Genomic DNA, 15,515 nt, shown 5'->3' with positions numbered 1-15,515 from the left:
TATTATGGTAGGGAGTATGGTCAATAGACGTTGGGCCAGTATCTTTGCATAAAGTTTGGTGTCGCAGTTCAACAAGGATATGGGCCTGAAATTAGCTGGTAGCGTAGGGGATTTCCCCAGTTTAGGGATGGTAACTATGGTTGCTTGGAGCATTTCCTCAGGAAGGTTACCCTTGGCCATTGCAACGGTGAAAATTTGCGCCAAGTATGGGGCCAATATCTTCTCATTTAGTTTATAATATTCGGAGGAGAGCCCATCCGGTCCCGGGGCCTTATGTTGTTTACCCATCCGAATTACTCTGGTCACTTCCTCTGTCAGAATAGGGGCATTAAGTTGGTCTAGCTGTAAAGGGGTTATCTTGGGCAGCTGTAACTTGTCCAAAAACCCATCTATAGTCTTCAAAGTTGGGTGAGACGTGGCAGGGTCTTCTTTCAAATTATAAAGTTTAGCGTAGAACGAACTAAATCTGTCCGCGATGTCTTGCGGGTTCGAAACCTTAGAATCCTCCCCCTCTGCCTCTAAAAATGGAATCCTACTTTTTTGTTGTTTCAGTTTAACCCTTGTCCCCATATATTTGCCCGCTTTATTATGTGAGGTGTAGTAGGTCATGCGGAGCGAGGTTAAATGTTTATCAAAGTCCGCTATAAGCAGCCTCCTAAGTTCCTGTCTAAGTTTGGTCAGCACATCATTTAGTGTGTCCGAAGGGGAGGATTTTTGTTGGGTCTCTAGAGCTTTGATCTGTTCCAATACCTTGTCCGTATTTACCCGTTTCTGTTTATAATAGTGCGAGCTCTACTGGATCAGGAGTCCACGCATAACTGCTTTATGGGCATTCCATAGGACAAAGGGATCAACCTCTGGGGTGTCATTAAGATCAAAGTATTCTTGCAATTGAGAGGAAATATGCTCTTTATATTTAGGCAGGGCCATCAGAAAGGTATTATTGCGCCAATTCCTAAAGGGACGGGCCCAGGGTGCCAATGCTATCTGCATGGATATAGGAGCATGGTCTGACCACGTGATCACCCCTACCTCTGCTTTCTGTACTGCTTGCAGCAACCATTTATCTACTAGGAATACATCAATCCGAGAGAAAGTGTGATGGCAGGAAGAATAGAAAGTGAATTCCCTGGACGAAGCATTATGGCATCTAAACACATCATAAAGGTCTTCCCTTTGAGCCCACGGTGAGAGTGTAAGGAGAGACCTCCTGCTCTTGCTGGTGGTGTCCATAACCCTGTCTGGAACTACATTAAAATCTCCACAAAGTATGAGTTGACCCTTTTGGATCTTGCGAATTTTCCGCATGGTTATGTTCAGAAAGCGGATCTGTGAGGCGTTAGGAGCATAGATATTGACTAACGTTATCAAAGAGTCATTGATAGAACACACCAGAGCAAGAAATCTCCCCCCCACATCGATCAGAGAATCCACCAGCTTAAGGGGGGATTCACACGAGCGTGTATTCGGTCCGTGCGGGCCGCGTGGTTTTCACGCGGCACGCATGGACCAATACAAGTCTATGGGGCAGTACAGACAGTCCGTGCTTTTTGCGCAGCGTTTGTCTGCTGCGCAAAAAGCGCGACAGGTTCAATAACTCTGCGTATTTCGCGCATCACGCACCCATTGAAGTCAATGGGTGCGTGAAAATCACGCGCACCACACGGAAGCACTTCCGTGGGACGAGCGTGATTCGCGCAACAGCAGTGAAAAGGATGAATGAAAACCGAAAAGCACCACGTGCTTTTCTGTTTCCGAATATCCAAACGGAGTGTCTTTGCGATGAGCGAAGCCGGACAAGCGTACCAAACTTCACCGGGTTCGGCCAAACTCGTTTTGGCCGATCCCGGCAAAAAAATTATCGGTACGCGACGTCAGGAGATAGTCACTGTCCATGGTGCTGAAAGAGTTAAACTGTTTCAGCACCATGGACAGTGACTTGCGATCCCAAAATACATGCACCTGTAAAAAAAAACAAAGTTCTAACTTACCGATTACTCCTGTCTCCTTCCTGCAGTCCGACCTCCCGGGATGACACTTCAGTTCAAGTGACAGCTCCAGCCAATCACAGGCCAAGCACAGGCTGCAGCCAATCACAGGCTGCAGCGGTCACTTGGACTGCCGCGTCATCCAAGGAGGTGGGGCCCGATGTCAAGAGAGGCGCGTCACCAAGGACGCGTCACCAAGGACGCGTCACCAAGGCAACGGGCGGGAAGTTCTCGGTAAGTAGGAACTTTATCTTTTTTTTTTACAGGTTTTTCGCTGTTGTGTTCGGCATTCACTGTCGAGGGTGCTGAAAGATTTAGCTCTTTCAGCACCTTGGACAGTGACGGGCATTGACAAGCCTCATCTCTATGATGCCGGCTGCGCGAAAATCACGCAGCCGCGCATCAGACACGCATGACACACGCAGCTGTCAAATGGTTTTTGCGCTCGCAAAACGGCGCGTTGTTTGCGCACGCAAAAACGCAACGTTCGTGTGAATCTGCCCTAAAATCCAAAGAATCACTGACTGCAATCAAGACCCCTGCTTTTTTCCTGTCAGAATTGGCCATAAAAACATGAGGGAAATTCGGATTTACAAAAGAAGGGCACTTCTCTCTCTGGAAATGCGTCTCCTGTAAACACAGGATATCTGCTCTAGAACTTCGGGCCTCCTTCCAGGCGGAGGATCTTTTAAATGGGCTATTCAGTCCCTTTACATTCAGTGAAACTATTTAAACCGCCATTATCAAAATTCCTAATGAGCATTATACCATATGGAGTCTGCTTCAACCTCGACTCATCATCATTTGTAGACATACCAGAGAATATACACTTGGTGTTACATGTTTGGGAGAAAAACAGGGAATACTTGAACCATAACTTTAACCACATGTATCAGAGATATAACAGTCCCTGAAGCACTATGAAAACCACAGGATCTAGAAGATCTCAACGACCCTGTAAAGATACTGGGGACGAAAGTTCGGCCTGAAGAGACTCAACCTCATAATCTCACGCATAAAGTACCTTCAGCGAGAGTCAGCCTGACTCCGCCACTCTGGAGAAATTCTGGACGGAGCTCTGATTGAGGGTTTCACAGGTATGTCGGACATCCGGACCCCCCACTCCTTCAGCAATTGAATACCATCCGCAGGCTTGTGAAGAACATGTGTATGATCCTCTTTTCGGACCAGAAGCTTCGTAGGGAACCCCCACTTATACGGCATCTTGTTGCTCCGCAGCGCGAGGGTAACAGGCAGGAAATTCCTTCTAGCTTGAAGAGTGGCTTGTGAGAGGTCCGCATAAAGATGTACCCCTTCATATGGGTCTGGGAGTTTCTGAGCTTTTCGCGCTGCGAACATTAGGGCTTCCTTGACATGAAAAAAATGTATGCGAGAAAGTACATCTCTTGGTATATCTGATGGTAAAGCCTTAGGTTTCGGCAAACGGTGTGCCCGGTCTATAATCAGATCTTGAGGCGTGGAGTGTGGCAAGAGGGATTTAATCAGCTTTTGCAAGAACAGTGGGAGATCAGACGGAGACACGGATTCAGGAATGCCCCGAAATTTAACGTTGTTCCTCCTATTCCTATCCTCCATATCCGCCATCTTAGATTTCATGCTTTCCACCTCTTCTTCTAAAGTATAGTGTGCATCCACTAAATCATTGTGCGCCTGAGTGAATTCCCCCATTTTCCTCTCCACGTGATCCACTCTGGAGCCTAACTCTTCTATATTAGTGTGTAACGTAGCAGAGATTTTTGCTAAGTCCTTTTGCAGGGACCCCCTAAGGGCCATCACCAGGCCTTTAATAAAAGTTTCCGACGCCGCCTGATCTGTAGTGGGGAGGCTAGAGATCGGGTCCCCCTCCTCAAGTGATGTATCCTCTTGCAAGGAATCAGTAGTTGGGAATTGGTCCCTTTGGGAGACCTGATGATCAGGGGGGAGATCTCCCTCCTCTTGTTGCCGTCTCTCAGCCGCCATGTGCATGAGGACTCTCTCCGGTGTCAGAGGGGAGCTAGGGCCAAAGATCAGCTTGCTTCCTCTGCAACTCGGGCTTGCCGCTATTGGGCATTTAGGGGAGTATATAGACTCACCGGGAGAATCCGAGGGCGACGCCAGTCTCGATCCTCTGTCACACATCTCTCCAGAGAAGCTGCTGCCGACGCCATCTTGGAAATCCTCCTTCCTCGCGCTGCGGGTCGAAAAGAAGTCCATTAGCCGCTTCGGGCCGGACTTATTCCCCTTTCTCCTTGTCATCATCGTTGTCCCCGGGTTGAGTGACGAAGAACAGTCAAACCCCGGCTTCGGGCACGCTTAAATATATCGTCGCTTGAGGTTTTAAGACGGAGCTCACTCTGAAGCGTCCGTCCCGTTCTGCATCCAAGCCACGCCCCCCGTTAACATGTTGTTTTAATTGCACAGTGAATTCTGTAAAAACGACGCCCAAAAAACAATGGAGGAATCGCTGTTTTTTTTCATTTTCTACCCCACAATTATTTTTTTTCCCGTTTCTAAGTACATTACATGGCACGATAAACTACAACTCGCCCTGCAAAAATCAAGCCCTCATAGGACTATATCGACGGAAAAAAAAAGACGTTATGGCTTTTGGAAGGTGGGGAGGAAAAAACGAAAATGAAAATCTGAAAAAGGGGTTAAGGGGTTAAGGACTTGCCCACACGTAATCTTATCCTCACGATGCGTAAAATTTTGGAGCAGAAATTCACCTGCGGTATGTATTTTTCGTACCGCAGAATGTGAATTCCTGCTGCGGAAAGTGGACTGAATTGCTGCAGTAAAAAATGCAGGAAATGTTGCTGTTTTAGGCCCCATGCACACGAACGTATTTTTTCCTGTCCGTAAATACGGGTCCGGTGTCACCAGTATTCCACCCATATTTACGGACCCATTTTCTCTGCACTAATCGGCAGCCCCTTCTCTCTATCAGGATAGAGGGAACGGGCAACCCTTTCGGGCAGCGTTTGAAAGTACAAAAAAGTTCATACGTACCCCGGCCGTTGTCTTGGTGACGCGACCCTCTCTTGACATCCAGTCCGACCTCCCTGGATGACGCGGCAGTCCATGTGACCGCTGCAGCCTGTGATTGGACTGGAGGAAGAAGAAGAAAAAGCCTAAGTCTACAATCATTTTGTACATTGGAAGAATCCAAAATCAGAACACAGAACTGGAGTGGCATCTAGTGGTGAAACAACAGAATGCAGGAACTCATATTCATATATATATATATATATATATATATATATATATATATATATATATATATATATATATATATATATATATATATATATATATATAAATAAATAAATAAAAAAAATAAAAAAAAATTATATTTCTAGAGCAGCCTTTTTTCAGACTGTCCTAATGAGTTCCTCCCAAGTTCCCAATCACAATCCCGCGTGGCCCCTGCCGAGTAAGGGCTCTTGCTACGTGAGAGTGGCCACAGATTCATTGTGATTGGGGCACTGTGCTGGTGCTGTTGTGGGAAAGATATTATTGGAGCATTGTGGGTGAAAACTGGGACTTGGCTATAAGGAGTGCAGAGGCAGCAGTCGTATCTGGGTTCCAGTGCCTAAGGCGGCGCAAAGGCCCCTCTATCACATAAGAAGACACCAGTATTAGCAATGGCACCTGGTAGGTGGGGTCCCTGTTAGACATCTCTCAATGGGGCCCATTACACCTGACTAGAACTGTTGTTGCAGCTATCACTGTGGCTGTGGTTGGCACTGTTATGGGAGTACTGTGGCTGGCATGATTATTGGAGCACTGGCTGGCACTGTTATTGGAGCACTGTGGCTGGCACTGTTGTGGGAGCACTGTGGCTGGCACTGTTATGGGAGCACTGTGGCTGGCACTGTTATGAGAGCACTGTGGCTGGCACTGTTAAGGGAGCACTGGATGGCACTGTTATGGGAGCACTGTAGCTGGCACTGTTATGGGAGTACTGGTTGGCACTGTTAAGGGAGCACTGTGGTTGGCACTGTTAAGAGAGCACTGGATGGCACTGTTATGGGAGTACTGGTTGGCATTGTTATGGGAGCACTGGATGGCACTGTTATGGGAGTACTGGTTGGCACTGTTATGGGAGCACTATGGTTGGTACTGTTAAGGGAGCACTGGATGGCACTGTTAAGGGAGCACTGGATGGCACTGTTAAGGGAGTACTGGATGGCACTGTTATGGGAGTACTGGTTGGCACTGTTAAGGGAGCACTGTGGTTGGCACTGTTAAGAGAGCACTGGATGGCACTGTTATGGGAGTACTGGTTGGCATTGTTATGGGAGCACTGGATGGCACTGTTATGGGAGTACTGGTTGGCACTGTTATGGGAGCACTGTGGTTGGTACTGTTAAGGGAGCACTGGATGGCACTGTTAAGGGAGTACTGGATGGCACTGTTATGGGAGTACTGGTTGGCACTGTTATGGGAGTACTGGTTGGCACTGTTATGGGAGTACTGGTTGGCACTGTTATGGGAGCACTGTGGTTGGCACTGTTATGGGAGTACTGGATGGCACTGTAAGGGTATGTGCACACGATAACTGCAATTACGTCTGAAATTTCTTCTCGGACATAATGGAGGTGTTTTACACCTCGAATTACGCCTGAAAAGACGGCTCCAATACGTCTGAAAATAGGTTGTGTGAACCCAGCCTTATGGGAGTACTGTGGTTGGCACTGTTAAGGGAGCACTGGATGGCACTGTTATGGGAGTACTGTGGTTGGCACTGTTAAGGGAGCACTGGATGGCACTGTTATGGGAGTACTGTGGTTGGCATTGTTAAGGGAGCACTGGATGGCCCTGTTATGGGAGTACTGTGGTTGGCACTGTTAGGGTATGTGCACACGACCTCTTCTCGGACATAATGGAGGCGGTTTACACCTCGAATTACGCCTGAAAAGCGTATTCGCCTCCTTAGGGGGAGAAATAGAATTAACAGAAAAACATGACGTACAACATTCATTACCATATTTGGTTAGCTCCCCAGTATTCCAGTCAAACGTGGGATTATGCAACTGCAACCAGGGAAGACCTAGAACCAAATCGTACGATAATCCCTGCATCAACAGTACAGAGCATTGCTCCAAATGCATGGAGCCAACAAGGAGTTCAAAAACAGGGGTATGCTGTGTAAAATAACCATTAGCAAGAGGAGTGGAGTCGATACCCACTACCGGGACAGGTTTAGGCAAATCAATCAGAGGCATAGCAAGGGACATAGCAAATTCCACAGACATGATATTAGTAGAGAACCCTGAATCTACGAAGGCACTGCCGGTAGCAGACCTACCACCAAAAGAGACCTGAAAGGGAAGCAAGATCTTAGTACGTTTCATATTTACGGGAAATACCTGTGCGCCCAAGTGACCTCCCCGATGATCAATTAGACGCGGAAGTTCTCTGGCTGCCATCTTACGCTTAGGACAGTTGTTCACTTGATGCCTGTCGTCCCCACAGTAGAAGCAGAGACCATTCTTCCTGCGGAATTCTCTACGTTGTTGGGGGGACACGGAGGCCCCGAGTTGCATAGGTATCTCTGAATCTTTCGGGGAGGAACGAAGCAACGGAGCTTCAGGAGGCATCATGGGGGAGTCGGAGGAGAAAACACATAAACGTTCACGTTGTCGTTCCCTGAGACGTCTGTCAAGTCGTACCGCTAAAGCCATAACCTGGTCTAGAGAGTCAGAAGAGGGATAGCTAACTAGCAGGTCTTTCAGGGCATTCGACAGACCCAACCTAAACTGGCACCTTAAGGCAGGGTCATTCCACCGAGAAGCTACGCACCACTTCCGAAAGTCAGAGCAATACTCCTCAACAGGTCTCTTACCCTGACTTAAGGTCACCAGCTGACTCTCGGCAAAGGCAGTCCTGTCAGTCTCGTCATAAATAAGTCCGAGAGCAGAAAAAAAACAATCAACGGAGGAAAGTTCAGGGGAGTCAGGAGCCAAGGAGAAGGCCCACTCTTGGGGCCCTTCCTGTAGCCGGGACATAATTATACCCACCCGCTGGCACTCAGAACCTGAGGAATCAGGCTTTAAACGAAAGTAAAGCCTACAACTCTCCCGAAAGGAGAGAAAAGCCCTCCGGTCCCCTGAGAACCGGCCGGGCAACTTGAGGTGGGGTTCAAGAGGTGCGGTGAGGGGAACTACCAGGGTAGCATCAGGCTGGTTGACCCTCTGAGCCAGGGCCTGGACCTGTAGGGAGAGACCCTGCATTTGCTGAGCCAGGGTCTCACGGGGATCCATAGTGGTGTCAGGGACCAGGGGTAGACTAGGTATGAGCTTGTGATTATGTAATGGCAGGGGGTAGGGAGACGGACAAGTGAGCCCTAATCTACCCGCCACTCTGTCCCTGCCTACTTGCAACGACCCGCCCTAGGCAACGGGGTACAACTGGGCGGCGGTCCCTGCGCTCAGTAAGTGCACGACAAACATACAAAGGAACACAAGCAAGGAAAAGGGGCCGTTGCCCACGGCAACACCGTGAGCAACCAGAGTGGTGAACGAGCCGAGTCAAGCCAGGAGTGTGCGAGGTACCAAACGAAAAGCAGAAGAGTAGTCGGTAAGCCAGGGTCTGTATGGAGCAGGATCAGAAATAGCAGGAGCTGTAGCTGGGCCAGGAAACCACAAGGAAAGAATCACAAGCACCGAGGGACAGGAAGTGCAGGCTTAAATAGACCGAGGGCGGGAGCTAGCTGAGTCTGGCCAGGTTACGATAGGCTCTCCCACTCCTATGCCTGCCAGCCTGAATGGTGGAAGCAGGAGTCAGTCTCAGGGATGTATTCTCAGGTGCTGACTGATTAGTTCTGGGAGTTAACCCCGAAGCTGTGCCTGGCAGATCCTTTACAATTAAAATTTTTTTTCACTTTTTTACTAGTCCCACTAGGGGACTATAATATGCGATTCTCCGATCGCATTTATAATACACTGCAATACTTTTGTATTGTAGTGTATTACTGCCTCCGGCATGATCTAGCAGGCAGTCACTCCAGGCAGACCTGGGGGCCATTATTAGACCCCCGGCTGCCATTGGAGACACAGACACTTGGCGATCGTATCGCTGGGTGTCGGTGGGAGAGAGAGGGAGCTCCCTCCCTCTCTCCAAAACGACTCAGATGCGGTGCACGCTATTGTGCACCGCATCTGACGGGTTAAACGGGTGAGATCGATACTAATATCGATCTCACCCGGCAGAGCAGGGACGCTCCCAGCCCCCAGCTGCCTCTGGCAGCTGAGAGCAGGGAGATTTGACAGCTCCCTGCTCTGTTTACTTATTCCGATGCCGCAACGTAAAAAGTCTATGGCATCCAGGGCCGGCCTTAGGGTAGATGGCGCCCCGTGCGAAATTATCTTTCCGCGCCCCACGCCATTATAAAAAATGCCCCATAAAAAAAGCATAATTCCTCCCCACAGTATAATGCCCTATATAGTGCCCCCACACAGTGTAATGCCCCTTTAGTGCCCCACACACAGTATAATAATAATATTTCATAATGTAATATATTATAACGCCTTCAAGGACACAGTATTTTGTCCTCTAATTGTGCCCACACAGTGTTATGCCCCCTAAGTGCCACACACATTATATTGCCCCCTGTAGTGCCCCTACACAGTATGATGTCCGCTTAGTGGCCTCCACAGAGTAGAATACCCCTACAGACCCCCTAGTAGAAAGTGCCCCCTGTAGATTGTGCCGTACATCCTCCCTGTAGACAGTGCCATAATCCCCCACCTCCTCCTTGTAGACAGTGCCATACAGCCCCCACCTGCCCCTTGTAGACAATGTCATACAGCCCCACCTCCCTCTTGTACACAGTGCCCCCCACCGACCCCTTGTAGACAATGTCATACAGCACCCACCTCCCCATTATAGAAAGTGACATACAGCCCCCACCTCCCCATTGTAGAAAGTGACATACAGCCCCCACATCCCCCCTTGTAGACAGTGTCATACAGCCCCCACATCCCCCTTGTAGACAGTGTCATATAGCCCCTACATCCCCCTTGTAGACAGTGCCATACTGCCCCCCACATCCCCCTTGTAGACAGTGCCATACTGCCCCCCACCTCCACCTGACAGGATCCTTGCATAGGCCGGCTTGATCCAGAGATGTCATCACGCTGTTATGGAATAAATATATGTATAATGTATCTGGGGCCCCAAGGAGTGAAATGTTATAGAGGAGAACATGTGTTACAATAGAATGGGTATGTTAGAAAGGTTAAGAGAGGAAATAGTTTACAGCTGCTTTGCTGTCCATTGAAATTGCGAACAGATGGTGGACAATCAATTGACCAACCCCCCCCCTAAGCATAAAGGAAGCCTAAGGGAATACCTTGAGTTCCACCAATGAGCTTTATGGGAAAAAAAGGATGTAAGGATTGAATATACAGATGACTTCTTTGTTCTTTGTTCTGACGCTATAAAAGCAACCACTACAGTTAAATAAAAGCAGAAGGATTTTTACTTTGAGAAACGTCTCAGTGTATCTGTTGCTTCTCCGAGCTCGCCCCCCCCCACCTGATTTGAACCTGCATGGAGATCAAGGCGTAACGTGACTCAAATTGCGATCACAGAAATTGGCGCCCGAACCAGGGACTTGACCAGAAGGACGGCACCCCACCCAGGGGATCTCCCGGGACTAGAGTGGCGACCTCCCGGACGAAGGAACGGGCAGACCACTGCTGCAGCAAGGTAAGAAGACTTAATTCTTACAAACTCTGCTCTGCACCTTCCTGTCTGGTAGGTCACCTTCCCGGTAGTACTCCTGAGGGATAGAGGGGCCACATGAGGGTATTTTTAGTGTAAAAATCTGGTCAAGTCTATATGTAATCCTACCCTCAGGATAAAGTGCCTGATCTCCATGACAGTATTTGTATGAATGTTGTAGAAACCCAGTTTTGTGTCACAAATGCATTTTAGAATAAGGAAATTGTTTTTGGGAAAAAAACTTCCGATAATCCGGCAAATTACCAGAAACATGTGTACATGCTTCAGGTGACTACGGGGATTATGATAGGCTAAATTTTAGCCCGGAAATCGAAAATTTTGTGCAAATCTGATAATCCGGCAAAATACCGAAAATGTGTGTACAGCATTGAGGTACTTGCGGAGATTATCATGCACTGATTTTCAGCTCAAAATTCCAGAATTTTCTGCAATCTGATAATCCGGCATGTCAAATGAACAGCTTGATTTTACGTTTGCCTTGTTATTTGGATTAGGAATATTTGTCATATTACTCTTATGGTGTGGAGGATATCTCCTTGAGTGGTGTCTCAGACGAGGAAAGTTATAAAAGGACTGTGAAAGGGAAAGATCCTCTGGCCAGAGTAGAAGAAGTACGGAAACTAGAACTGTCTAAAATAGATGAGAAAGAAATTCATCTGTCAGTAGCTAAAATCTGTAACAAAATAAGAAGTATCAAGTGGATAAGTAACTGTCGAAAATAGGCAAGAAAGAAATTTGCCTATCAGGAAACTTACCCCTTGAATTACTTAGGGTGTGCCAAAAAAGGCCACCACTTACAGTCACATGAGGAACTTGGTGTTCCTATTAAGGAGTTTCGAGGGGATAAGTAACTGTCTAAAATAGGTGAGGAAAAAATTCACCTATCAGGAAAATTACCCCCTACGTAACTTAGGGTCTGCCCATAGGCGACCACTTATAACTAGGTAAGATGGGGAACTTGGTGTCCCTATTACAAGATGAGCACCCACAAGGACTGACAGCCAAACAGGTAGTGGCGGAAAAAGAGGGAAAGGATGTGACAAAAGGAACGAATCAGTTAATGAAGGCATGTGGAATGGGAAAAGCGGGAAGATTAGATCTGGAAAAATGGAATGAATGTTGTGACACAAAACATGGATGGTTGAAAGATAAAAAGTTACAGGGGAAAGCAGAAGCATGGAGAAAAGTGTCAGAAGAAGTAGTACGAGGAGGTTTCAGGGAAACAGAATGTAAAGATAAGTTTTACTACACTTGTTATAATGAAGGTGGTAAACAAGGAAACGGAATAGCAAGTAGCCCACCGGGGTATGGGGTAGTCACGACGCAGGGACCAGGGGGATGGACGTGTGGAGTGTGTGGTCAGCAGAATCAAGCATGGAGGGATACTTGTTTTGCATGCGGGGCAGCAAGAGCAGGAGGGAAAAATCCCCTAGGGATATATCCAGTGGTACCAAGAATGAATAGCACAAACCCCTTTGCCCCCTCACCTCAACAAGTACCAGAACCATATAAACAAACAATAGGGTTGGCCCCTGTAGTGTTGGCAGGAATAACCCCAGTAACAGGAGGGGCTGAGGGCTCAACAGATGAAAGAATAGAAACTAGAGCGTTTAAAGAGAAAAGAGAAAAAGAGGAGGCAGAAGAGAAAGAGGAAAGGGAAAGACATCAGCGTAATATGAATCAGGCAGAAGCAGCAAGGAAGCTTCCCGAGTCAAAAGATACGACGCAAGCATTAGAAAACGTGGGAAAAAGGTTACAAGTGTTGACAGACCTATTTGCGGCTGAAGCTGACAAAAATTTCAATAAAGGTAGAGAACATAAATATAAGCCATGGAACCCTAGGGATGCATTGACTTTAGTTCAGAAAGCCCCCGACCCGGAGACAGAGCCTGTCCCTTTTTGGAGATATATAGAACAAATTCAGAAAATGTATTCAGCAACATGGGAAGACTTAGTGCAGCTCATACATACCAAAATGGGAATCTATAGCTCTACTGTCATGGATGATTTAGATTCCCCGGTAGGAGGGAATTGGGCTCAGACGGAGCCATCAGGACAGGACATGGTAAATCAATTGAAAGAATGGGCAGTGAAAAAGCAGGCAGAGCTAGGACTTAACCTGACAGACCTTACGCAAGAGGGAAGTGAAACAGTGGAGAAATTTTATGCTAGACTTCAGACAAGCTGGAAAAATATGGGATACAGAAGAGATAACCAACTAGATACTAGACTACTGACAAACTGTTTTGTAGACGGGCTAAAACGACACATAAAAGACGCATTGTTAGTAGCTAGACCTGAGTACCGAAGTTTGGCCCCAGGAGACCTGTTAAAAATAGCACAAGGTATAGAGCAGGGTCAAAAAGCACAAGGGCAAAGAAAGAAACAAGTTGTTGGTGCTGGAGTATACCAGCCTCAGTACCAGCAACAGGAACAGGCACAAAGGCCATTACAGAAAGATATAACTTGCTATAATTGTCGGAAGCAAGGACATGTAGCCAGGTACTGTAGAGGTCCAAAACGCCCACGACAGTTCCCGCAAGCAGCACCTCCGCAGATACAACAACTGCAGTCATACCAAGCATAGGACAGTGGCAATCCCGAGGAAGGGGCAGTAACACAGATACAAGTAGTTTCCTTAGGCCCCGCCCCTACGGTCCCGTTAAAGATAAACGGAGGTCCCTCCATACCCTTCCTTATAGATACGGGAGCAGCCATGACTGTCATCAAAACCCAATTACTTCCGTCCGAGATGTTGTCCCCAGATTATCAAGAATGTGTGGGTGTGGGAGGAGTTGTGGTGAAAAATCAAATAAGTAAACCTGTCACACTCCAGTTTGGACCACACAGCTCGCTCGTTACTAGGTTGGTCACTTGTGATACTACTCCTGCTTGCTTGCTTGGTGCTGACCTATTACAAAAATTACAGGCCACCATCGAGTATTTGCCAGATGGGACGGTAAAACTATGTGGCCAGCTGAATGAGGAGGAGTTGTGTTTGGTAGCGGCTTGTGACACCAATCCATGGAGTACCTCTATGCAAGCATACGTACAAGCATATACTCCCACAGAGCAAGAACAATGTTTGAAATATGTACCACACAAGTTGTGGTCAAAAAGTCCTACAGATGTAGGCATACTGCCAGTACCCCCGGTAGAGGTCAAACTGAAACCCAATCATCCACTACCTCAAAAGAAACAATACCCCCTCAGTCAAGCCCAATCAGATGCTATAACCAGTAGCATCAGGGACTTCCTACAAGCAGGAGTACTAAGGGAAATAGTGTCCCCATGTAACACTCCCTTATACCCTGTTAAAAAGAAATCAGAAAAAGGCCAACCTACAAAATATAGGATGGTCCAAGACCTGAGGGCAGTAAATGCGGCAACAGTTTTTAACACACCGATAGTGCCAAATCCCCATGTATTATTGGCTCAGATCCCAGCAGCATCTTCGCATTTCACGGTGGTGGATCTGGCAAACGCCTTCTTCTCAGTCCCATTGCACCCAGATAGTCAGTATCTTTTTGCTTTCACACATGAGGGAAAACAGTATGCATGGACTGTTTTGCCCCAGGGAGCACATAACTCTCCAAGTACCTATACGGCCGCAATGCAGTCGGTACTTGCAGAATGGGTGCCTCCCGAGGAAATAGTATTATTACAGTATGTTGATGATCTACTCCTTTGCTGTCCCTCCCAACAAGAGTGCGCAGAGGCTTCTGTGTCACTCCTCACGTTCCTAGCTAACCATGGCTGCAAAGCATCAAAAGACAAGTTGCAGTTTTGTTGCACACAAGTGGTATTTTTAGGACACTGTGTAGCACAAGGCACGAGGCATCTCACACACAGCAGAGTAGAAACTATTGTACAAATACCAGTTCCAAAATCTTTAAATGCTTTACGTACATTTTTAGGTTTAGTCTCTTACTGCAGGCCCTGGATCAGATCAGCATCGATCCTCATGCAGCCCCTGTATGATTGCCTAAAAAGTCAGCCATTCGGACTCACCCCAGAAGCTGAAGAGAATTTTCATAGCCTTAAATTAGTAGTACAAACAGCTCCAGCCCTTGGTACTCCAGACTATGACAAACCCTTCAGGTTGTACTGTACTGAACAAAATGGACATGCCACTGCAGTTCTCACACAAAGTCATGGACCACAGCAGCGCCCGGTAGCATATTATTCAGCTAGACTAGACCCTGTGGCCCGAGGTTCCCCATCATGTGTGAGAGCTATCATTGCTGTAAATTCAATGTTAGACAAGGCCTCAGATTTGGTCCTAGCATTTCCAGTCCAAGTGTTTGCACCACATGATATTACTGCTATTCTTACTCAAATACAGCCGAAGCATTTGTCAACTGCAAGACATTTGAGATTAACCTGTGCTCTTCTTCTTCCTGAGCAGGTTACTTTACACCGCTGTACTACATTGAACCCAGCTACCTTACTGCCTTTGGAGCAAGGGGGAGAAGACGTAGGTAAAGTATGGTCACAATTTTTGCCTGAAACTGATGAACATGATTGTATGGCCCTTATGGCCCAGGAAACAGTGGGGTTCGCACATGTAAAAGATACCCCACTCCAAAACCCAGACCTAATACTCTTTGTGGATGGTTCAAGGTATTGTGTAGAAGGATCTTTTCTTACAGGATATGCAGTAACCACCGAAGATGTAATCCTAGAAGCAGCCTCCTTACCAGCGTCCCGCTCAGCACAAGAAGCGGAGCTTAAGGCCCTGGCAGCAGCATGCCAACATGCAGAAGGAAAGACAGC

General features: G+C 47.3%; 1 long non-coding RNA gene across 2 annotated transcripts in view; it reads right to left on the bottom strand.

Annotated features, from left to right (window-relative positions):
• The window catches only part of LOC142698894 (uncharacterized), a 33,878-nt gene extending 23,749 nt beyond the window's left edge, over positions 1–10,129 (bottom strand). For both annotated transcript variants that reach the window (XR_012865832.1, XR_012865831.1), the window contains exons 1-2: positions 10,076–10,129; positions 4,998–5,096 (exon numbers count right to left, since the gene is read on the bottom strand). This is a non-coding gene — a long non-coding RNA (uncharacterized LOC142698894). The remainder of the gene's footprint in view (positions 1–4,997; positions 5,097–10,075) is intronic.
• Between the last annotated feature and the right edge of the window lie 5,386 nt (positions 10,130–15,515).

This window comes from Rhinoderma darwinii, unplaced genomic scaffold, assembly GCF_050947455.1.
Source record: "Rhinoderma darwinii isolate aRhiDar2 unplaced genomic scaffold, aRhiDar2.hap1 Scaffold_104, whole genome shotgun sequence".
NCBI classification, from domain to species: Eukaryota; Metazoa; Chordata; class Amphibia; order Anura; family Rhinodermatidae; genus Rhinoderma; species Rhinoderma darwinii.
This window is presented reverse-complemented; position numbering and strand designations above follow the sequence as displayed.